Source organism: Meleagris gallopavo, chromosome 5 (genome assembly GCF_905368555.1).
Source record: "Meleagris gallopavo chromosome 5, MGAL_WU_HG_1.1, whole genome shotgun sequence".
In the NCBI taxonomy this organism is placed as follows: domain Eukaryota; kingdom Metazoa; phylum Chordata; class Aves; order Galliformes; family Phasianidae; genus Meleagris; species Meleagris gallopavo.
Window position 1 is genome coordinate 32313852 of NC_139408.1, and position 26488 is coordinate 32340339.

General features: G+C 36.9%; 1 long non-coding RNA gene across 2 annotated transcripts; it reads right to left on the reverse strand.

The window, feature by feature from the left end:
* Window positions 1-711: 711 nt before the first annotated feature.
* Window positions 712-17249, reverse strand: LOC146544305 (uncharacterized). Of its 2 annotated transcripts, none has more exons than XR_014883609.1 (4): window positions 16935-17249; window positions 3435-3520; window positions 2526-2664; window positions 712-1213 (listed from the first exon to the last, which is right to left on the reverse strand). It is a non-coding gene; the product is annotated as an uncharacterized LOC146544305 (long non-coding RNA). The 2 variants fall into 2 exon arrangements; XR_014883610.1 differs by lacking the exon at window positions 16935-17249 and adding an exon at window positions 16594-16914.
* Between the last annotated feature and the right edge of the window lie 9239 nt (window positions 17250-26488).

The window sequence follows — 26488 nt, forward strand, 5'->3', positions numbered from 1 at the left end:
CCTCAGACAAAGGATTTCACAACCCTTACCCAGAATTTGCTTGGACTTGTCCATCTGTGTCTCCAGCAAACTTTGAGACAATGATGTAAAAAAATAATCTCTTACAAAAACAAAAATAAAAGCTCCAGATATTCTACCCTTCTTTCTTCAGCCAACCAGCTCGTTAGAACACTGCATGGATAAACTCAAATTTAAATCCTCTCCTGATTCAGACAGACTGTTGTCCTAATATTTACACCCCATTGCGATGCCTCAAAACCTAAGAAACTGAATCAGTCTCTTTCTCTACTCCATTAAATGCAATTATTTATATAGAATCATACATTCAGCTGAGAGAATGACAGTAGAACTTCATGCATTTGACTCACATAGAACATCAATTTATAACCGCCTTATCTATCTTAATCAAGTGCATTAGGTAGTAAGGGGTGGAGTATATTAAGTAAAGGCAAACACTCACCGTCCTCATCAGTCACTTTGATGTGCTGAAAAGGATTTATTCCTTCTGATATGGTGAAAAAGTTTACTACAGAATGTCCAAAATACAATTTAGAACATGAACCACCATTCATTGTGTTCATGTTTCTTTTGGAATTTGATAGACCTTATAGATTGTGTGTCACGCTTTTCCTCTTTGCAATCAATGACACCATTCAAACTGTTAAGATCATTAAGTGCTCATTGCAAATCAACACACAGACACATTAAAACTGTGTACCATTATCATATATTTAAGAAGAATAATGCAGTCATCTGAATACATATTTCATAAGACTATTGCAATATTACTGCTAAGACGGAGTCCGGTTGTATTACAGCTGGACATTCCATGGTAGAGGGGTTAGAACTAGATGTCTTTTGAGTTCCCTTCCAACTCAAGCCATTTTATGATTTCATGATAACAAATATAGTTAAGGAAGGGGAAGAATAAGCAGGACATGGGGTTGAGCAGGCTTTCTCTTTTCCATAAGTAGAAAGTTTCTCTTTCAGCTTTATGTCTGGTCAAAACTTCTGGTCACATTTGCATGGTACCACTGACACTCTCTGTGGAGTGATGTCAAAGCCTGGAGAAGATAACGAACTATAAGATGATCCTAGAAGAATATGAAGGAATTAATGCTCCAGTCTTGTGGCCTTGCCAGGGGTTATATCTCTTCTCTGAACACAAAACCTTCTGGGGTATGTAGTTCTCTTCTGGTACAGGTACCTGGAACTAGAGCATTAACTCTTTAATTTCCAATGCATTACATGATGTTATGATGTGGAATACCAATAAATAAAAATCATAAAACCAAGACAATATAAATCAGCATATTGAGTTAAAACAGCTTCAAAAAGATACTTTTAGGTCAGTTGTCAGTCTTCTTTAAGTATGAAGTGGTTTCTAAGTAATCCAAAATGCAGAACAGCTTTTACTAGAGCTAACAAACTCACAGCTTATAAAGATGAGGTAGAGTGAATATTGCTTTCTGGCTGCTCTAAGCACTGTTTTTTCTCTTTGAATCACTGAATCCTTTGTGCTTGAATTTTTTTACAAACAGCAGTGAATAATGGAAAGCACAATAGCCTTCACAGACACTTCAGAACTAACATCTCTGCTCTCTGTGCACAGGCAGATACACTGTTACTGATAAAATTTTGGGCTTGCCCTTAGTTGCACTATTCTAAAACCCCAATCCAAACTTCACTGGAGTAATTTGAAGATTTGACTAGCTCTAAGGAGTCAAACGACCTCAGCATGATTACTTCTTCGTTTTTCACAGCTCTCCTCCACACAAATAACAAAATTAAATATCTGAAATACAATCATATAATGTGAAGCCTATCAGGGGCATTCTTGAAACAGAACACATTCATGTGTTGGCGTTTGAACTAGATATTTAAATTCCTTTCCAACCTAAGCCATTCTATGATTCTATTCTATGGATATGCTGTCACATAGTTAACAATGCAAGTATAAGGAGAATAGACCTTCTGATTGGTTTGTTTTATTTCATTCACCTAGCCTAACCCGAATTACATGTCACCTTGCTGTTTCATTTGAATTATAACGAGGTACACATATGTCTTCAAGTATTGACACTGAGTTGCAATTATTATTAAGTTGGACTTAGTTATATTTCATTATGTAGATATTTGTTTTTCTCTCCTGAACTGCAATATGTAGCTGTCACCTTCAGCTTAGAACTCTCCAAAGTTTTTAAGGAACTTGAGCGCATTACCGAAGTCACATTGCAATAACTTTAATAAATTGCACCTGTGGACTCCTCTCTGTTTTATTTATACACTGTATCACAGGTTATTAACAGGAAATAACCCACTGAGATACAACACTCTTGTTTACAGTAAGATTCTTGTAGTGACAGCAGGAATGCAAAACATAAAAACAACAGGGAACACAGAACTAATAAAAAGACAAGAGTCTATAAAGTGGAGGAAAAAAAAACAGAAAGCCAACTGTGAAAGCAAAAATAAAACAAAATAGTCTTCCATCTTAAAACAATCAAAATCTACAGTATACTTACAGATACCAGGAAGATCAAATACCCACTGAGTTTGAATATTTATGGGTGTCAGAATAGAAGTGAGGAAATCTGTGGGCTAGAATTAAAACTTTATCAGCAAGACATATCTTCTCCCAAAGATTATTATTTCTGTTTCCATCTAGCAAAGAAGAAAAAATAAAATCATCAAGTGAGAAAACTTTAGCGTTAAATATTAAAAAAAAAAAAAAGAAAGAAAGAAAGAAAGAAAAGAAAAAAAAAAGAAAAAAAAAAGGCATCTGAGAAGCTTTTGAAACTTTTTTGGAGTTGTTATTGTCTTAAAAATTTTCAAATGAACTCCTGGTGTTTTTATAGATATTCTGATACATACATTGGATAGACATTGTATAAATGCCATATATATAGAGCAACCATTCAGTTGCTCACAATCAGAAGTTCTCTTTGTGATACAAGAGAAGAATCACCTGAGAAAATAGTTAGAATATATATATAATTAGAATCTGAATATAGCAATTATTTTATACATCTATACTTGTATTTAGTATCATCATCATAATATTGTGTTCTCCAGGGTAAAAAGATTTGTCAAGGTGAAGACAAAGCTTTTTAATAAAAATGGGAGGTGACTAACATCTTTAGTTATTCTTCAATTTTTGCAGAATATATAAAATGCTAAAATTTTAAACATTCGTTAGTTAACAAATTTTAAAGATCCATCTATCAAATTCAAAGGGAGAAATATTTCTTAGAAGTAACCACTATATGTCAAGGCTGGAACTATAGCCACAAATGAATTATGGTATTGAAAAAGGTTAATTTTGGTATAAGGCACACAGTTACAACATCACCTCATGCTGAAATGCATCTTCACCTTATCTTGCAATGAAATAATATATTCTTATGATTCAGACAAGCTTACATATCACTCACCTCCAGAGAACATTGCCATGCAAGAAGACCAAAGTCCCAAGGTATGGAAATGGGATAGAGTGCACATCTATATCACAAGGGGAAAACTGCAAGAGATAGAGGTAAGGGGAAAATATTACAGATAGCTATTGAGAATCCAGTCCTGCTTCTTCCTTGAATCACGATTCTGTGGTTCATAGAATGAATTCTTTGATATGATTTCCTCATCTCTTAGTTATTCCAACATCATGCAGTGAATAACTACACAATTACTCTGCAAATCTTATCTGCTCTTAACAGCTCAATGTAGTTTTGTTCAGACAAGGTATCAGTGTCCTGAGTACACTTCTCAGGAGTGGGAAGGGTTTATAATGTAAGTACTGTTCTCATTATTCCTCACGTCACTTTGACTATCTGTACTAAAATAAACTAATTTCAGTCAGTACAGGTACTGCTTTCTGGTCTAGTCTCTGTCTTATTGCATTAATTCTCTATTTTACAACACCTGATCACCAGATCCTCTGGAGCTAATACCTTGCTGCATAATCTCATTGTATCTGCTTTGCATTTCTCTTTTCATTTTCCTGCATTTCTCTTTTCACTTTCTATTTTTATTAAATTATAATTTTTTATCTTTTTCATTCTGAGCAACAAATCACTTGACAATGTTGTCAAGAAGGCTGAAGTAGAGAAACACCTGTGTTATTTTCTTCAGCTGAAAAGGGAATCATCACTGTTACAAATAGCTTCAGGCTTATGTATCACCTTCACCCTCATCTCTCCTAATGAGCATAAATATTTGATTTATTCCCTTTTTTTCTAACTTAAAGTCGTTGTCTATAGCAGTGGCAGTGATATACAGCCTAAGTCACACTGAGTCTGAGTAAGCTTGATCCCTAGTGACATTTTTCTAGGAGAAAACCAGCCTTTTTTTATGTTTCCAAAGAATTATTTCCCTATGTTTTACTTTAAAATAGTGGACAAAATTCTCCATAATATATCCTGTGCTCTTGTATGTAAGTAACAGGTTCAAAATGATTAATATTTGCATTCTAAATATCATGTATTAAGATTATTAGTTTTATTTGATTCTTTGTCACTGTATCAAATGCTGTACTGTCTAGAACAAATCAAGGAAATTAATTGCTCTCATTCACACGAGTTAACAGTCATGTTTTCTTCAGGACAGTGCTAATATATTGTGTAACCTGCAAATTATGCACTTTGCTTCTCTTCATCCAATATATATTGGTCTGAATGTAAAATTAAGTAATTATCAGTCATAGTTTTGACCACAAGAAAAAGTTACAAACATACTTTCTTCTTTTTTTCTTAAGAAGTGCTGTGCAAATTGAAATTTAATTGCCAAATCAGAAGTGTCCAGTTACTCTACAGTATAATTTTATTTTAATGTATAACGGAGAATTTTGATTAGCTCATATGTATTTGCTAAATTTAAAAGAAGGAAGAATTAAAAATATATGTTTACAAATGAGTACAGTGATCCCTGGAGATACATCTCATTTTCAATTCAGTTGGCAAGAACACTAATTACATTATCACATATTCAGCAGCATTCAGAAAAGTTATTCATTCATCCTGTAAGACCCAGAATGGCTGGCAGGTCATTGCCAATAAGCACTACATTGAGAATCTGAGATGATGGAATACAAAGAAAATTAAATGTGCACTTGGTTGCAAAACTATTTCTCATTAAGAAACTAAATCCTTGAGATTGACCTCTTTGCTTGCTTGGTGACTGAGTGAAAAAAAATTACATTCCATGGACAAAATAAAACTAGATCTCTATAGCTTTCATGAAGATAAATAGAAAAAAAAAAAAAATGGAAGGAATATACTTGTTGATGTGCAACTCATAAAACATAGGATTATAAAGGATGTCATCATGCCAGAAGTCAACATGCTCTGGATGGAGTTCACCCTTCTCAAAAGAGGAAAAGGGTCCTTGGGGAAAAGCTAGCAGGGCTCATTGGAAGGGCTTAAAACTAGGTCTGAAGAGGGGAAAAGGAGGATAGTGAGCCTTCATATGAGAAGGTGTGGGATGGCATAACTATATTAAGGGACAGGGTGTTAGCAGGGGCCCTCAACCTGCTGCCCTGAGACGTGATGGCAACACTGCAGCACATACAAAGTCCTATGATGATGAGGCAGTAACTGCTGGGGCAACAGGAGAAAAAAACAGGGAAACTCAATGGAAATACTTGAGAAGAATGAAGAAGTTATCCTCTAAGAAAGCCAAAAGACCACATGCCCAGCTGAAGTGCCCTTACACCAATGCATGCTGCTTAGGAAAAAAACAGGAGGAGCTGGCATCCCCCTTGTTTTCAAGTGTAAAATCAATGGTTACACGTTTACACACTGACACATTTAAATGTTAACATGGAAAGAAAAGTGAACTGACATAAGATTGAGTCAGTTGACATAATGTTTTTTGTGTAAGCAATTTAGACAACTCTTTTGCTTTCTGTTTTTATCTAATCTTTTATTAGATTGCAGGAAGTAGATCTTCAGCTGATTTTAGCAGTAAAAGTTCTATCTATTTTAACAGTTATTCATGAATCATTGTCTGAAGCTGAAGAACAAAGTATTTCAACAGACATGATCCTTGTTTCTTTTCCAGCTTCTTCTGCACTTTTACCAGAGCCTATTGCTCTATTCTAACCATGTTATGTACCTCTGTTGGCACAACCATCCAGAGGAGAGTATCAAAAGAGATAAATTTTGACAAGTAATTTTTCTGACAGGCTCAGTGGGAGTATTTCTAACCAGAGTTTAAACCCACACTTTGTGAAATTCAAGATAAGCTTTCCCAATAACATTTAAGGTTGTACAGGTTTTGGACCATTGTATTCATATCTTTCCATGTTGTAAAGGACCACAATGTAAGGCAGTGATGTAAGGCAGATCAGTGTTTTGTGAGAAATTTCTTAATTTTACACAAAATTAATATTTGAACTACTAAATATTTTTAGAAAATTATGAATTTCTGAAACTGACAAAACTATGAAAAATACCTCACCTTTAATAGGCAAACTACTGAAATTACTAAGTTATAAGTATTTTGGCAATTTTTTTCAATTTTTCAAATATTTTTTCTACAATGTTTATACTAAAACAGCATTCTATAATTACCTCATCAAAAATTTCTGAGAAACAACATCTCTACTGAATTGGCACATTTAAATATTCAAATAATACCACTTTAAAACACAGTACTGTCTTAAAAACTCTTTTTACTGTCTATCTCAACAATATGTTCTTTCTCATTGTCACTGATGGAAGGATGCTTTTTACCACCTAATGAAAGGTAACCTCTTCTTCCCTTCCCACTTGAGTTTGGCTATAGAAAATTACAAGGCAGAAGATTTTAATCTGAATTTTATTTAATTCAACAGCACCATTTCCTACTGTTATTCACAATGCTATCAATTTTTGTAGTGTTGCAAGTTACTGCTGACTTTTTTACTTATATTCCTTGTAATCCTCATTATTATTTTTATTTTAGCATTGGAGACATTCCTGAGGCTCAGAAACTGACAAGGCAAGGAATCTGAACTGATATTAATTTGATTCAAATCAAACCTGTACATTACCTCTGCAGCAGTCTGAACAACTGCACAGAGTACAGATATATTTTCCAGTGTTTGAGCAGTGGCACTTTTCACTCCTCTACTCCTCAGCATCCTCAGTGTGAATATAACTTACCACTATCCTTCTTTCCCTATTATCTTAACAACTTTGTCTCTCGGTGCTAGTTCTAACTTAAGTAACAACAATAATTGGATTTTTAAGTAATCTCTTTAGCATCCATTGGATCTTATCATTAATAGGCTTATCAGCAATGAAATATAAAAATAAATTTTCTAAGTAAAAGGGTTCATTATTCAAACAAATCCCCATGAATATATTTTGTCTTCATAACTGGTGATGGAAAATTCAAAGAACAGAGCTGAAAACAAACTCTTTCTGTATTTTGTCTTTATTGTATGTTACTAATAATATTTTCAGCAAAGCTGAGAAAATGCCTCAGTGGGTCTATCCACAGAGTAAGCTATGTAATTTTATGTAATTATTTATGTAATTAGAGTCAAATTTATGGGTTACTTCTACAAGATATTGAAGTGTTACGTTCAATGTGATAAAGTGCTGCTGAGGTTGCTTTCATAGGAGCCTGCAGAATTAGGTGGTCTGCAAAGTCAAAGTAAGGCAGCATGCCAGATAGTTTGCCTTCAAGTTTGGAACCTATCTCACTTGTCTTGTTGCAGAGCATACAAGGTCTTCTGACTTCTGTGCTATTCCTCAATGCACCCCACACTACCACACTACCTCTGTCCTTTGGTGTTTACCTTAGTCCTTAGTCTCCTATTTTTCCAGCGCAACTGTGGAATGATGAGAGATCCAGCAACAACCCTGACAATACCAAGATAGCTGCAGTGACTCTTAATCAACTGCAGTGTTCTGTTCATATTGCTAATCATAATCTCCTGAATTGTGTAAGCCATTTTTAGCTGAAACCACAGAGTATGGGCTAAGCAAAAGCATGACAGTTGCATTAATCATAAGTGACTGAGACACTCTTGACTACAGCGAGGGTTTGACATATGGTGCAGATAAGCTGAATTTATACCTGTTATCTCACTATGGTTCTGAAATTGCATCTCAGACATCTATGTGTTTGTGCCTACGGCAGGGCGATGACTTTTGAAGTTGAAATTCACCTCCATGATCTCTCATCATGACTCAGCACAGGATGTGAAACAAGGAATCTCATTTCCAGGCTATCACTTCAATCTATGCTGGGCATCTCTTTGCCAGACTCACACTGATTGTAATGCTGGCAGTATTTTCAAAAGTGGATGAATGCTAGCATAAACAACATTGTCAAAATCAGGATGGCCTTCTGTGCACTACCCAGTTTGAGCACTGACTCATCCAGGAAAAGCAGCTACTGAATGTCCAGCGAGGATTGTAGGATTCACTAATTACTGCCTCTATAGTAGAATGCAGAAGGTGATTTCCTCATCTGTAAACTTTGTACACTTCATCCAGGCTATACAGCTATGGAGGTTTCTGTTAATGCGTGATAATAGGTCCTGAACTCTTCTTCCTTTCCTTATTTATCTTTCATCTTCTCTGTCTTCCTGAAACAGTCTAAAGCCTGTTCCCAAAACATCACCACAGCATCCTCATTTCTTCATTCAGCCCAAATAGGAGTTTTCTATTTCCATTGTGTAATAAAATCTCTTCGCTTTTCTTCACCTAGGGAAATCATGGATAAAGTTTCTTCACAATCAAGGTTGTTTTTACTCTTTTCCCACATATGTAGATGGCATAATCAAATATATCTGTGAAATGAGAGCTTACACCATTTCAGCGTCTGCACAGAAAGGAAATTATTAAAGAAAATATCATATTTCAGCTTCAATTCATATACAAACCAAAGATATGCCCAGAGGTTATTAATTGAGGATATCATTTTAAAAGCCTCAAACAATATATCTTCCACTTTCAAAATTTAGCAACTTAATAGTACTTATATAAATTATGAAGACAGAGCACCCCTTAAGAACAAGCTCCAAGCATGCACACTTCAAATACTGTCTGCTCCACAGACAAACAAACAAAAACCAGAGAGAATATTTACATATACAAAGCCTGTCCATTCTATCTCTTGCCTTTTGAAATTATTCATTTCACATCTTGGGAATATTTCCATAGAGACTACACTTGATTAATGGGGCCAGCTTACATTAGTCACAGCTCTTTCTAGAAAAACATTGATACAGGCCATCTGTCAGAGTCTAGTCAGAATACATATGCATGTGTGCTGGAGCATTAGGCAAAGTATCCAAAGAGAGATAAAGAACATAAAAACAAGCCATGTTCTGACGTAGTTCCTCTAAGCTGCTGAAAAGAGATTTGGCATCAATATAAGAAAAACCAGGATGACTCGTCCTTTACAGTTTTTCAGTGGAATCTTAAATCCAGATCCTGGACTCTTAATCCATATATTCAATAAAATAGACTAGTTGTCACTGTTTTTTAAGTAAAGTATGAAAAGTGTACTGTCCTGTTAAAAAATGACTGGAAATCTTCTGTTTATATCTTTTATATTCTTATGGGCCAATAAAAAGGAAGAAGTCTGAGAACTGCTACATGCTGCATAGTAACAACCTCCCTGCTTTCCTATGATATACCTCCTACAGTCTGAAGACAACTCTTTTTTCAGCCCTCCTCCTTATTAGATCGTAGAACTTGCTCCCCTTATGTAAGGCTGTTATGGTTTCTTTTTGCTGTGTTGCTGCAGTCATTGTAATCTTTCAGTCAGTTATCTGTTACTAATCATGAGGTGTTTATAGCTCATCTTGGGGTAATTGTAGTGAAACATTTCTTTTTCTCTCTCCCCATCCTTTACAGACAAAGATAAAGGCACTCTTCCTAAAGGTCCTTGTCCAGGACCTTTAGGAACAGGTGTAGACCTTACACCAACTTGTGTGTTATGTGAAAAAGCATCATCATCTTGTTCTGCTTCAGGCTTTTAAAAAAGGCATGCCAAGCATAGCAACTTTCAGGGACTTGCATTTTTATTAGATTCTGCAATTTTCTGTGGTGAGACGTCTCTAAGATAGAATTGCAGAACTGCATCAACAGTGCATGGCTGGATATTCAGAAGGGCAATCAACAAGATAGATATAGCAATATAGCTGTGTTTTTGGGCTTTGATGCAGAACAGGTAGATTGGACTGACTGATCTCAGTAATGCCTTTCCATCTGAACAATGTAGAAATTAACCATGCAATTATTTTTTTTTTAAGTAATTGTGTACAAACTATAAATACAGACAATAAACACATCAGAGTTTTTTCTTTCAATTGTCAAGGATCCTGCAAGAAGCTTACAACTTCTCAGCTGGAATCAACACAAGCATTCTTATTAAAACTTCTGTGGTAACTGTGGTATTTAGGTCATTCCTTAACAACATATTCAGATAGTTCAATTTTGAAATCTAAGCTGACTAGTTTAGTTGTGAACGTACAAAAAAGCCATAGGGAAGACTTCTGCAGAGAAGGACCTGGGGGTCCTGGTGGACAACAGATTAGCCATGAGCCAGCAGTGTGCCGCAGTTGCCAAAAACGCCAATGGGATCCTGGGGTGCATTAAAAGGAGCATGACCAGCAGGTCAATGGAGATAATCTTCCGCGTCTATTTTGCCCTGGTCAGGCTTCACCCGGAGGTGAATAATGTAACTAATGAGTGCAATAATGTAAATAATGAGTGCACCATCCGGATTTTTCTTTTGTGTATTGATGATTACTCCCATGTGTAACTGCTTCTACATTAAATGTCCACTGTTTGCTATTGAAATGCTTATTTCCTTTCTTCCCTTACCTTTCAACTGTTACTGCCTGTAATGAAATGAGCTAGCTGCTTGGTTGTCATTCTTGACTTTTTTTTTTTTTAATATAAAAACCCAACACTTTAAATTTCCTTTAAAATGCATTTGTTATGTTGGACAGCCAGTGAAAGAATAAGTGAAATTGATTGGAGAGAAAGAGGGACTTAGAAGCCTGCAAAGGAAAAATGTGTTAGCATGAGATATCTCAAGTATTATCTCATTGAACGTGTACAGAAATAATCAAACATGAAGGGAGGGAAGAAAAACATCTAAGTAACAGCTGTGGCTGTGGATTTAAAGCGCTAACAAAAACTACAGAAGTTAAAAATTCTTTAAACAAATGGTGAGCTGTATCCATATCTCCACTTTTTCTAGTTGCTACTTCCATCCATAAGTCATATATTATTTTTTCCTCAGGCTGACATGCTTTCCTATTCAAGGAAGACCACAAAGGTTCTATTGAATTTAACACAACTGGTTAGGGAGAGATAATTAAATATTTATTCTCCAGGATTTGTAGCAGCACTGGCACTGTATTAAGCTTGATTCCAAGTTGAGTCTGCTATCCACTGCATCATCTCAGATACAACAGCAAAATTTTAACCTCTCCATTTCATTTCAGAAGCATGTAAATTGGTGCAAAAAACAACAACAACAACAACAAAACTAAATACAATTCATGCTACAAAAACAAAATGTAGTCCACTGTACTTATGATATATCCCCACACAAGTAGCAGCCATGGTTTTGTTCTTTCCTCACTTACCCTATAATACCTTGTGTGTACATACACACTCACTTATTAGTCCTAATCCCCATCTTGGTGAATTTCCCGAACTTTGCTTTCTCAAGGCTAAGTCTACAATGTATTCAGATCTGGTTAAGAGAGTTCAGGTAGTTTCATAAATTCTATGCAAATTTATCATATTTCTTGACATCAGTCAGAGTCATACTGTGCTTTGCGTTATTAAGATATCTCATATAACAAGACAATTTAACACACTGGTGATTCACATGATTTAGTGCCATTATTTGTAATCACCTCACTTCTTGTCTGAATGACTTTTGGCAAAAGTATCAATGGCAGCATCATATTTCAGGCATCAGCATCAGAACCTCACCAATCTTCAACACTCTTGAGCCTTAGAATCATTCTTTATGGTTCATGTAGTCAGTGAAACCTAAAACTACCTTCAGTTTTTAAACCCTTCACTATGTTTTATTCTACTGCTAAGATTGACTTGTCAAGGTCAACACACCACAATTACACATTTAAAGGCATGCAGATTTTAACCGAATAATCAGATTTCATTTTCTTTCTCAGAAAGGTCCACAGTAAATCAGATAAGAACTTATTTGAATATCTGTCCCAGTTCTGGTTAACACATTGTTCATTGTCTTCATTGTATGTGACATAATTCCAAGTTTTGAAAATAGAAACCATATTCTAGCTATTGCAGAAAAGAGTTTGAACAGAACTAAGGATTTTTCTACCTTTCGTGCTGGTTTGTCAGTGAGGAGGCTGGGTGCATGGGAGGCTGGGAAAGGAGACAGTTGGGATAACTGACCCAGTGGTACTTTGCTCAGCAATAAAACTCAGTGGAAAAACAGAGAAGGAGTGTTTGTCTTCCCAAGTAATCATTACGCATCACAGAGCTCTGCTTTCCTGGAAATGGCTGATGGGAAGTAGAAAATTAATTCCTCATTTTGCTTGTAATGCGCATGCAACTATTACAGCATCTTCATCTCAACCCACAGACTTTCCCACTGATACATTTCCACTTCTCTTCCCCATCTTGCTAAGCAGGTAGCTATGTGGGACTTAGCAACCAGTAGAAGAATTTGATGAGATGTTCTCATTCACCAGTCGTCCCCATATTGGAGAAATTCTTAGTAGATTGTATAAGTTAGACTACCTTCAAAAACAGGGGAATACAGAAGCAAAATAAATCTTCCTTCCGTATTTCTTCATAACTGTGGGGAAACCTAAGGTCATGATACATAAAGATAACCATTTTTCTTCCTTACTTCTATTGGGAAAGATCAACATTACACAATAGTCCTCTTGTAGGGAATGTTTGTAGATTGTAAATGTTCATTGTGTTATTCAGATTCAGGACAGAGTTTAGATTCAAGAAATAGCTCTGAGTAGCATTCCTCTTATATATACTCAAATATATTCTCCATATATATCCATATATTTCAGAATACTAAGAAATTATTCAATCACATACAGGTGTCAGATATACTCTGGAAAAAATGTAATGCTCGTATACAAACTGAAGTGTTTTATAACAAGGATCTAAAAATAACAAGAAACTAACAGACTAAATGAAGAGTCCAGGAATTAATAAGAAGCAGACCACATCATCTGCTCTCAGTCAGCTAAATAAGACAGAATTGGCAAGAAGTGATAGAAGGTGATGTCATTGCAAAAAGTCAACAAGAATTTATGTACTCTGTTACTCTTGGGCTGTAGTCTGCTATTTCTATCCTTTTCCTCTAAGAGAGGAAAAAGTACTTTTGATGAAAGATGTGAAAAATTTGTGTTTCATCTAACTAACTCAGTTAGTTAGTAATTGTGTTGTGATTACTCATTAGTAAATGTGCTGTGAAAAACAAACCAAACTCTCATTAAAAGTGTATGTTGGCCTTTCACTGCAATTCAGGTAGAGATAATGATACTTAGTTGAAAATATATAACTAATGATAAGTAGAAACCTGAAGAAAAAAAAACATTCTCAGAAAAGCTACAGAAAAAAATATATGGAGGCAGCTCTAAAATTCATAATTATCCTTCCCCTCATACAGCCGATTTTTTTTGCATAGGTTCCTGAAATGGGTTGCACTATACAAGGACAGTAAAAACATCCTTGAACACCACTGAAAACTATACTGTCCATATAATCAATTCTATAACAATCCAAATTATGGAGTATAAATAACAATTTCTGTGTATTTCTGGAGTGCATGCTCAGCTGGCTTCTTGGCAGTGAAAAAAATATGCTGTAAAGGGAATACTATACAGTAATTGGGCAGATTTAAGGTATAGTTTAGTCTTTAAAAACTTCGGAAAACGCTGTAAGACTGATCTCTTAGGCATTTTCTTATTCATTAATCTATTTCAATTATGGTCCGTGGGCAAAAGTGCAAAACTGGCCTCGATCCACAACAGTACTCATTGCTGTCATTTTGGGAGGTTCACAGAAAGATCAAGGATAGTAACTGTAGCAACTAAATATTTAGTCATTATTATTTTTTCAGGACCTATGGTTACACACAGCATCATTAAGTGAATGTGCTCATTGTTATCTTAAGAATTTTTTCTCTTAATTCTCTCGCTCTCTTTTTCTCTCTCCTTTATGAACTCTAACTCTTCCTAGGAAACTGTCCCTTTTCACCCTATGTTAAGCATTATAACACTGTTAGTAAAACTTTAATACTAAACTGATGTGCAGCAAAGTTAATATTATTGATACTGAAATTCTGCTGACTGATCTATTCTTTCCCTGAAATAAACAGGATATAGTAATTTACTTCTGACTGCACCATTTTGTAGGGCTTTATACAGGCCTAAGTAGATACTGCTATGTTATTAAATTCTACATCACATCTTTCAAGTGCAAGGAATTAATTATTGGCCCTCATGTATAGAAATATAGTATCTTTAAAAAAAAAAGGATAGAAAATTTAAATACAAACTAAATACATAACTTTTTCATCAACAGCGAATTTCAAAATTCTACTTACAAAGGTTATTTAAAAGACCTAATAAATAAGTGAGGTTGGTATCTTTGATCAGTCATGGATAAGTTAACCTGGTTTTTCAGCTGATGGAGCTAAAAATCAGTCTTTTTACACAATAAGGATTTATGATCATAGAATTTCTCAGGTTGGAAAAGACCTTCAAGATCATCAAGTCCAGCCACAACCTAACCATAGTACCATAACTCTAACAACCCTCTGCTAAATCATGTCCCTGAGCACCACATCCAAACTGTTTTTAAACACATTCAGGGATGGTGGCTCAACCTCCTCCCTGGGGATCCTATTCCAGTACTTAACAACCCTTTCTGTAAAGAAGTGTTTCCTGATATCCAACCTAAACTTATTCTGGTGCAACTTGAGGTCATTTCTCCTTGTCCTGTCGCCTGTCATCAGTGAGAAGAGACGAACCCCTCTCTCGCTGTAAGCACCTTTCAGGTATTGGAAGAGAGCAATAAGGTCTCCACTCAGCCTCCTTTTCCTAAAACTAAAACTAAACAGCCCCAGTTCCTTCAGTCACACCTCATAGGGCATAGTCTCCAAGCCCTTCACAAGCCTTGTTGCCTTTCTTTCAATCTGCTCCAATACTTCAATGTCCTCCCTGAATTGAAGTGCTCGAAACTGAACACAGTAACTTGAAGTGGGGCCTCACCAGTGCCGAGTACAGGGGCAGGATTACCTCCCTAGTCCTGCTCAGCACACCATTCCTGATACAAGCCAGGATGCCATTGGCCTTCTTGGCCACCTAGGCACACTGCTGGCTCATATTCAGCCAACTGTCCATCAATACACCAAGGTCCCTTTCCATCAGCAGTTTTTCAGCCACTCCTCCCCCGGCCTTTAGGGTTGCCTGGGGTTGTTGTGACCAAAATACAAGACCCGATACTTAGCCCTATTGAAACTCATACAGTTCACCTTGGCCCATCAATCCAGCCTATCCAGCTCCCTCTGTAGTGCCTCTCTCCTCTCTGGCAGATCAATACTCCCTCCCAACTTGGTGCTGCCTGCAAACTTACTGAGGGTGCACTCAATCCCCTCATTAAGATAGTTAATAAACATGTTAAATAGAAGCAGCCCCAGTATTGAGCCCTGGGGAACGACATTTGTAACCAGCCATCAATTTAACTCTAGTGACCACGACGCTTTAGGTCCAGCCATCCAGCCAGTGTTTCACCCAGTAGAGTGTATGCCCATCCAAGCCATGGGCAGCCAGATTCTCCATGAGAATGCTGTGGAGGACAGTATCAAAGGCTTTACTGAAGTCCAGATAGACCACATCGACAGCCTCACCTTCATCTACTAAGCAGGTCACCTTGTCATAGAATGAAGTCAGGTTTGTCAGACAGGGTCTACCATTTGGGATGCAAGAAAATAATAAAGAAAAGGGCTGTCTCTTGGTCACATCCACTGTATTTAAGCTTTTCTGATACTTTTAAGAGTTATTTAGCAACCTATTTAAAGTTGCATTTCTTTCTGGTTGATTTTGCTTTATCTATATTCATGCAAATTATTTTTCTTGAAATAACATTGTGGTTCGTGCTTACTGTATGTTTTATCTTGCTCGTAGCTTATAATCATTTCTTGACCAAAATTTTTGTTTACTGCACTATTTTCCCTGGGGCTCAAAGTATAAACGACTTTGACCTTCAGTAACTACATGGGGTTTTTAAATCATGAGGGAGATCATTTAAATTACACTCCTTACTGACATCTTTTAAATCTTTGCAGTCTTGGTTATAGTAAATATATATATATATACACACACGCGCATAGAAATTAAGTACCAAAAACTGATTCCTACTATGTGTATATATACACACACTTTATATGTGTACATATATATGTAGTAGGAACCAGGTATTTATTGGTATTTATATATGTTATATATTTATATATATATAAATTAGATACCAAAAGCTGATTCCTATTTGTCAATAACTACAAACTATATATTTTATTCAATTAATTTAAAATGAAATAACAAACTCTTGTTTCTACCTGTCAACAGTTTACGGGCTGGTTCGGCCCAGTTCCGTGACTAGAAGGGCAGAGGGATCTGTGGATCCGTGCCCCCGGAAAAGGAAAATAGGGGACCCCGAAATAATTGAAAACAGCGGCACCAATCTGAGGTGAAACAAACTAATTTACTAAATATAGTGTCAGCAGAATATAAGGAGAGAGAGAGAGAATGTGTGTCTGGAAGGTGGATCGGCCTCACCACAACGCTGAGAAGAGAAGTGCAGACCAGTTGAGCTGATGAAGAAGCGCAGGCAGAGAAGCGCAGGCAGAGAAGCACAGGCAAAGCAGGCAAAGAAGAAGAGAGCATCAGGTGACCTTACCGGGAGTTATATCTCCTCGCTGACCGCAAAGCCCCCTGGGGAAATGTAGCTCTTCTTCTCCTCCGGACAGGCACCCGGAACTTGAGCATCAGCAGTCAAATCCCCAGTGCATTACATGATGTTATGATGTGGAATACTGATAACGAAAAATCATGAAACCATGACACTACCTCACTGTTTTATTTTTTTCCTGGGAGATTATGAGTACATGAGAGCGGAGAGTAGCACTGGAAATACTAATTTGAAAGTAACACAGCTTGGAAGGCTAGTACTGTGAACTTATCTTGTTGACAACTTGGGGTTGCCTGTGCGGTCAGGATCAGCTTGTAAAAATAAAATCCAGAAGGAGGAGCCTGAAAAAATTTGGTTTGTTTGTTTTGTACATAAACTGTTGCCTTTAGAAAGAAATGTCAGAAATGTAGGAACAATCCAGCACCACAGTACTTTTAAACTTGAGATTTTGTAAGGTTGTTTTTTTTACGAACATTCATCAGCCATTTTCCAAAATGAATTGTTTTGGTAAGGCTGAAGTGGAAAAAGAAAAAAAAAAAAGCCATGAACATGCAACTTCTCAGAATACAAATCTCTTCAAATCTGCTGCAGTGATAATCATCTAAAAGAAAAACTAATTAATTTGAATGAATATCTAAGTAAATCATAACATCTTTCTTACTCGAATGTCTTAATGTTCCTTGCAGGCAAGTTAAGAAAACAACAGTGGATCATAAAAAAGACATTAACAGAACTTTATGAAACCTCCAGACTAGAATTGTTTTTTCTCCTGTGGTATTCTTCCACAAATAATCTGAAATAGAAAAGCAATATTGACTATGAAATATGTTTAAGTTATGTGAATGTAAGAGCACAAAATCGTATAAACTAGGTGTTAAATTAATTTCTGTCTTTCTACCAAGACAAATGTGTAAAAAATTGTTAGTCAGCCCCTCTGTGGTACACAAGGAGAGGCATTTCAAATTGATTTTTAAAGTCTTTTTCTATAGAGTCAAAGGCAAATTAAAACTCAGAACCAGATATCTAAATTTTACATCATCTTATTTAGTCTCCTTTCTGTTTGATTTATGTCTTACATTTGCTTAGCCTTAGATTAAGACCTAAGTAGAAACGCACTTCATAACTCCTTTCAGATCTTGAAAAGGGTTAGGATTTTATATCTCTAGCTTCTGTATCACATATTTCACATATTTTCTTGAATCACTCTACCATTATCATTTTAAGTCTTTATTTTTATTTTTTTTAACCTTTCCAGATAACATGCATTGTTACAGAACCATAGAGTAGCTTGGGTTGCAAGGGACCTCAAAAATCATTCAGTTCCAAACACTCTGACATAGTCAGGGTTGTCAGCCACTAAATTAGGTACTAGGTGAAATTGCCCAGGACCACATACAAGCTGACCTTGAACATTTCCAGGGATGGCACATCTGCATCTTCTCTGCACAACATGTTCCAGTGCCTCACCACCTTCTGAGTGAAAAATTTCCCCATAACATCTAACCTAAATCTCCCTTCTTTTAGTTTAAAACCATTCCCCCATGTCCTATTGCTGCCCATGTAAAAAGTCAATCAATCCTGAGTCTTCCCTTCTCCAGGTTGGATGAGCCCAGCTGTCTCAGCCTTTCTTCGTAGGATAGGTGCTCCAGCCCCCTAAGTATCTTCACAGTCCTCCTCTAGACCTGCTCCAACATCTTTACAACTTTCTTTTGGAGGGAGCCCCAGACCTGGATGCACTATTGCAAATGAAACACATGATGGCAGAGCAAAAGGAGTCAATCACTTCCCTCACCCTTCCGGCCACCCATCATTTTATGCAGCCCAGAATACATTTGCCAAGAATAAATGCAATAATTATTTTACAGTCTTTATGAGGTTTGTGTGTCCTATTCATTTTATCAGGGAGCAAGACCCACTCTGCAATCATCAGTAACTTCCATGAGAAGCTTTTTCATCTTCTACAATTTCATAATTAATTTGATTATTTCAGGAATAACATTTCACTAATAATAAATACATCATGGAATTGTGTTCCCCGGTAGCACTTAAACCACAGGCTTTCTAATACTAGTACTCAATCTGAAACGTTAACCATTCCATGAAGATATGTATAATGCTACAAAACATATGTAATTATTGAGTTTGAATATCACAATATCATAGTACCTTGAGTTAAAGGTACCAATCTTTCTAACTGCTACACTGAAAGTAATATGTCAGTTTAGCATAAATAACGATGGAAATACTTAATTTTTTTTTGTGTTTATTCTTTAAACATATCAAAATATTGTTTCTTAATTTCTCAATTCCTTTTCATGTTACAGGTTCCCTGAAAACAATGACACTGATATGGTTCTATCAGTCCTGACTATTTACAGCTCCTTTCCTGGTGAACATGCAGAAACAACATGAATAATACAGATGTCAGCATCATACAGATGCCAGCATCAATATCATTCCCTGGGATATACCTATTTAAATCCATTAATCTACGTTACAGCTCTCAGGCCACATGAGTACCCCAATTGTTTTTTTGTTTGTTTGTTTGTTTTTTCAGTTTTGGGGTTACAGCAAAACATGCCAAAATTCCATAGCAGTTCATGAAAATGTTTTTCTGTTTTGTCAGGAACATGGAAACAATTAATCAAACATGCTTCAATTTCTATCCACTAACTAAGAGGAATCTTTCAACATCTTGTTCATGAATTTTCAAAAATTTCCTACCAATATTTCACCTTATAAAATGTAAGAAATTTTTGCTGTCCTCACACTGTGTTTACTAGCTTTTTCACTCAGATCCTGCTAATGCTCTCATTTTAATAACAAGATTCTGATGCTTACTCAGTGAATTCATCCTGTCTTTGCCTAATCTGCATGACAGACGGAAGAGATTTCTTTGAAATGACAATATAATATTCTATACATAAGGATTAAAGAAATGTGCTATTAACATTTGAGGAAAAGTAGTAATTTTGTTGTTTCAGTATTTACATGCCTCTGTATAATTACTTAAAAATCAGTGATATAATGTGCTGACTGTATTTAGTGAAATCATTATTTCTTACTGGGAAACTGATCTGCAATTAAGAGATGTTAAAGATTGTGACAAACACCACTGCTTTGGAACATATGAAAAACAATCTAACTGGACTAAAGAAAATTTTGAAAACTTACACAATAGGCTATGTCCTTGGAAGATTCAAGAATGCAGAATCTATCAAATCTACAAATTTTTATGTTTTTACCATTTTTCATCAGAACCAAGACTATACAGAGTGCAGGAAGATAGTGCTATGAATTGTCATAGAAAATGGCTAATTGTTTGTCAGTCCATCAACATTTTTATGTGTTTTCAATAAAATCATGACTTCTTCAGTACTTAGATCTCACTTTAGAGCAAAGACTCAATTTTGATCTGTAAAAAAATAACTACAATATATGTAAATTTTTCAAATTTTCTTCTTGCAAAACTTATTTTCTGGAAAGGATTTTTTTTTAGAGACTGTTTATACAGGTATTATATCCAATTTCAATGCTATCCTTCAAAAATAAGAGCATTCCTCCAGAGATAAATAAAAAAGGGGTGTAAACTATCTTGTTTCAAAAATAAAATTAAAAAAAAAAAAATCAACCTTTAAATACTCTGCTACCACTTCATTTAATATTGCCATAATTTGTGTCATTATTAGCATTACATAGTAGTGATAGTAACTGTACGGAGTAAGGAAGATTAAGTACCAAGGCTAATCAAGCAATGAAGAGGGGAGCTACTGTACAGCATGCACAACAGGCAAAATCAAAACTATGTTCTTGATCCTCATAGAAAGTTAGTCTGACTTGTTATGACTATCAGCTATATTTTACAGCTTCTTGTTATACTGAAATATTATTATCTATGACAGAAGATTAGATGCTGTATCTTATTTAAAATTCCAACAGAATCAACAAAATAATTCATAACTATTGTTCTGTGATTCCCTCAATTGGACTTACAAAGACAAAGTGCATGTTCTAAAACCTGTACAGGGAAGAGAGTGTATTTAGTTTTGGCTAAATACACTATCAGTCTTAGATACTCTTTAAAGTACTCTCCTTATCTTTGCTTAATACTCAGTTTTTAAATAGCTGAAGATAATATACTCTGGTTCTTCTCAATGAAATTTTCTGTGACCTTTAAGTGACTCATGATTTTACTCACTGTCATTCTTCAGAGCAACTGCAATTCACTCTTCACTTGTACTGCACAAAGTACTTGTCAGAGTCTTGTAAATGATGTTCCATATTTCTGCCATTTCACTTGAAAATATAACAAAAACATGAAAAAAAAAAAAAAGGTTAGTTTTTTCCTTGAAAGAAAGCCTGAGGCTCCCTAAGAGGAAAAGGCTATATCTGTCTTCCTATCATATTTCTTGTCTAACCTATTGTATTAAGTGATAAATTAGTAGCTTTCTGAGCAATAGAAACCTTCCTCATATTAACCTCAACTCCTCCTTTATAAAAAAAAAAAAGTGAATGACTGAAACTTGGATAACAAAACAGCTACTCCACACGACTGAGACATTTCTCTGTACAGGAAAAATTATCCTTTTTTCTTTAAACAAATAGTTTATTATTTATTATTTTTTGTTCCCACATTGATCAATATACATGGAATAAACATGGAAAGTTTCTCATTCAGCACAAAAACATCTGCATAGTTCTTTTCATAACTAACTTTAGAATTCTGATTTAATAGGTTTCTTCCGTCTTAGAAGTGAATAGCTTTTTACCATTTTATTGCAGGAAAGAAAACAAATGAAGCTTAAAAATAACTTCTCTCTTCAGAGATTTGTTAAATCTTGAGATATCAGTCTCGCCTCTGTGCCTAGCAAGATCATGGAGCAGATCCTCCTGAAGGACCTACTAAGGCACGTGGAAAACAAAGATGAGGCGGTGGAAGGTAACCAACATGGCTTCTCCAAGCACAAGTTGTGTTTAACAAACATGGTGGCCATTTATGATGGAGTTACAGTATCAGTAGATAAAGGAACAGCAACTGACTTCATCTACCTGAACTTCTGTAAAGCATTTTACATGTTCTGCATGACATCCTGGTCACCAAACTAGAGAAAAATGGATTTGATGGATGGATTGCTCATCAGATAAGAAATTAGCTGGATGGTTGCACTCAGAGTTGCAGTTGACAGCTCAGTGTCCAAGTGGGGATTGGTTATGAGTGGCATTCCTCAGGGACTGGTGTTATTTGGCATCCTTGTAGGCTACACAGACAGGGGGCCTGAATGCATCCACAGCAAGCTTGCAGATGACAACAAGCTGAGGGGTGCAACTGACACACTAGAGGAAAGGAATACCTCTCAGAGGAACCTGGACAGGCTTGAGAGGTAGGCTCATACCAATCTCATGAAGGCAACAAGATCAAGGGTGAAATCATGGACCAAAGTAGGAGAAATTGCAAGAAGAAATACAGTTTAAGCAGAGAATGGCTTAAGAGCAGCCCTGAGAAGAATAATTTTGGAGTTGTATGACAAAAGAAGACAATGACAATACTTTTAAATGGGATACAGATACTACAGAACAATAGAAAATAATAAAGAAGGAAAATTGACTCACCCCTCCCAATGACCAATGATGATTCAAAAGGAGCACAAACTCTATCTGGAGAAAGATGCTGTTCCCTCAGCTGCTAAGCCTTAGCAGACATTGTCATTCAAGTGCATTGGTTGCAGCTGAGCTCCCTGGGTTAGACACACCTTCTCACCTAGTGGTTCAGGCCGTGACTTGGCAATTCCACTGCAGGGGTGTTGTCAGTTGATGGGAGACTCAATGTGCATTTGCAGCCCAGAAGGCCAACCATGTTCTGGGTTGCACCAAGATAAGTTTGAGAGAGATAATTCTGTTCCTCTACTCTGATTTTGTGAAGCTCCACCTGGAGTACTGCATCCAGTTCTGGAAACTCTAGCACAGGAAGGACATTGAGCAGTTGGAGTGGGTTCAGAAGGTGGCTGCAAAGTTGATCAGAGGGCTGAAGCACCTCCAGTACAAGGACAGCCTGAGAGAGCTGGGGTTCTTCAGACTAGAGAAGAGAAAGTTCTGAGAGAGCACCTTATAGCGGCCTTCCGGTATCTGAAGGGAAACTTTTTATAAGAGCATGTAGTGACAGTACGAGAGATTATGGTTTTAAACAGGAAGAGGGTAGATTTAGACTATTTAGAAGAAATTCTTTATTGCGAGGGTCATGAGACACTGAAGCAGGTTGCCTAAAGAAGCTGTGAATGCCTCTCCTTGGAAGCATTGAAGGTCAGGCTGGATGGGGCTCTGAGCAACCTGGCATAGTGGGAGGTGTCTTTGCCTATAGAAGGGGAGTTGGAACTAGATGATCTTAAAGGTTCCTTCCAACCCAAGCCATTCTGTGATTCTGTGATATGCAATCCTTTTCTTCTAATCGCTTCCTCTTGTTCCCTGTTCCTCTTTAATTTTTTTCTTGACAATAGTGGAATAGAAATCTAGTTTCCTGAGTGCAGCAGGGCTGTTCTAAAGGAACATAGCTAGCATCTGTAGATGACCAGCTGAGAGATTAATAATGTCATCTGAAATTAAATTAAAAAGAAAATTAAAACCCATAGGGATAACACTGTGTAGGTCTCTTTCCCATATAAAAAAAATAGTTGGATCCAATGGGCTTAGGAGGGACAAAGGGAATGCTTTAACAACATTAAGTGCCTTGATTGGGAAAGCAGGCTACTTTTCAAGGATGCCTTTCAGAGAGCACAGGAGCTCTCTTTCTCTGAATAAAAAAGCAGGCAAGGGAGGCAGGAAACTGTCATGGCTTGGCAAGGATGTGCTGGTCAGACTGAGGGAAAAGAAGGATTGTACTACCTGTGGAAACAAGGCCGTGTCACCTGGGGAGAATACAGGGTTGCTGTCTGGACTTGCAGAGAGAAGTTTAGGAAAGCCAAGACGCAGACGGAATTGAACTTGGTGATGGACATTCAAAACTATAAGAAGGGATTCTATAGGTACATTAGCCAGAAGATGCAGGCCAAAGAGAGTGAAACTTCTTTGATTACAGAGAAAGGACAACTGGCTATGACAGATATGGAGAAAGCTGAATTACTAAATGAGTTTTTTGCCTTGGTCTGGCAAGCCAAGATTCTCCTATTTCTAATATCCCTGAGCCTCTAGGTGGAAACTGGGGGACTAAATCCCTCCTCCCCTCTCTGATGTAAGGACAGAGCAAGTCTGAGACCACCTCATGAAACTGAATGTCTATGCAGCTTGATGACGTACTAGGATCCTAATGGAGCTGGCTGATGTGATTGGTGAGCCACTCTCCATTGTATTTGAAAAGTTGTGTCCATCAGACAAAGTCACTGGAGAGTGAAAAAAAAATAGATCACTTCCATTTACAAAAAAGGGAAGAAGGAGGACCAAGGGAACTACTGGCTGGTGAGCCTCACCTCTGTGCCTGGGATGATCATGGAACAGAATATACGTTAAGGCAAATGAGGGGTGAGTGGGTAATCTGAGACAGTCAGTATAGCTTTACCAAGGGAATGTCATGCCTGACCAGTCTGGTGGCCTTCTGTGATGGAGTGACAACATCAGTGGACAAAGGAAAGGCAACCAATGTCATCTACATGGACTTGTGAAAGGCTCTGACATGGTTCCTCACCACAAGTTTATTTCTAAATTGGAGAGAGACAGATATTCGATGGATAAGGTATTGATTGGAAGGCCATAGACAGAGGGTTGTGGTGAATGACATTATGTCAGGATGGAGGCCAGTGATGAGTGATATCCCCCAGGAATCTGTCTTGGGACTGGTGTTCTTCAGTATCTTCATCAGTGACAATGATGATGGGCTTGAGTGCAGCCTCAGCAAGTTTGTTGATTACACCAAGCTGAGTGGTACAGTTGACACATTAGAAGGAACGGACGACTTGCAGAGGGAGCTCAACAAACACAAAAGGTGGGCTTGTTGAAGCTAATGATGTTCAATATGCGTGCAAGGTTTTGCACTTGGGTTGGAGTAATACCAGATATGTATACAGACTGGGAGAACTCCTTGAGAATAGCCTTGGAAAGAAGGGAAAGAAGGACCTGGGGGTCCTGATGAATGAAAACCTGAACATGAACCAGCAGTGTGCTCTTGCAGCTTGGAAGACCAAAGGTAACCTGGTCTCCATCAGAAAGGGGTGGCCAGCAGGGACAGGGAGGCAATTGTCTTCTACTCTGCCCTTGTGAGGCCCCACCTGGAGTACTGTATCCAGGCTGGGGTCTACAGTACAGGAAAGACGTGTAGCTTTTGGAGCAGATGCAGAGAAGGGCCAGGAAAGCGATCAGAGGGGCTGGAGCATCTCCCCTACAAAGACAGACCAAGGGAACTGAGCTTGTTCAGCCTGGAGAAGAGAAGATTGCTAGGAGACCTCATTACAGCCTTCCAGTATTTAGAAGGGGATTATAAAAAGGAGGGGAATCAACTTTGTACAAGGGCAGGTAGTGATAGGACAAGGGGGAATGGTTTTAAGCTCAAGGAGGGAAGGTTTAAATCAGATGTCAGGGGTTGTTCTTTACAGTGAAATTGGCAAGGTGCTGGAACAAGCTGCTCAGAGAGTTTGTGGATGCCCAGTCACTGGAGGTGTTCAAAACCAGGCTGGATTGGGCCCTGGGCAACCTGGTCTAGTACCAGCTCTGGAGCTTGGTGGCTCTGCCTGTGGTAGGAGGGTGGAAACTGTTGATCCTTGGGATCCCTTCCAAGCCAAGCCATTCTATAATTTCTGTGTGGCTGCTAAGTTTTACAGGAATGTCAATCTCCAACCATTTATTTCGTCTCATCATTTCTTTCTCCGTTTCTTTACATAAACAGCATATTTCCACTGCTGTAAGAAGGAAACATGTATTAGTAGTTTTATATTCTGATTTTATATATATATATATATATATATATATATATATATATATAAATATTCAGTATATCCATGATAAGAAAAGAACAATCCAATAAAAATAAATGTTTCCTCTAGCATTCTAGGTGTGGAAAATCTTGTGTGATCCATTATTGGTAGAGTCAATATTTGCTAATAAATTACTTTCACATCTTCCTTTCCACACACAATGAGGCTGATAGAGTCAGCAAGGGAGGGACTTTTCAAACTCGTGACTTTTAGTAAGATTTACTGTGCTAATATGCACTGCACAGAGTGACAACATATCCTTGTATTTCCTGGATGTAAACAATTTCTTGATTTTCAGATTGTGGTGTGAACGGAGAATTATAAAGAATAGGTATCTCCTCTTCGTACAGCATCCTGCATATTCTGTACTGCCTTAGTTTTCAGAAAAAGAAAAGAAATAAAACCACCATGCTATTATCCACTTTTGAAAACAACTACATTTATGCTAAATATGAATGATCCAACTTATCACAGATGACAAATTAGACAGGGAAATAAAGGGCGTTGATTATACATAGTCTACGTATTATTATCTTAATACACAACTCCCTCATACAAAAAAATCACAGAACACTTTTGCCTCTTTTG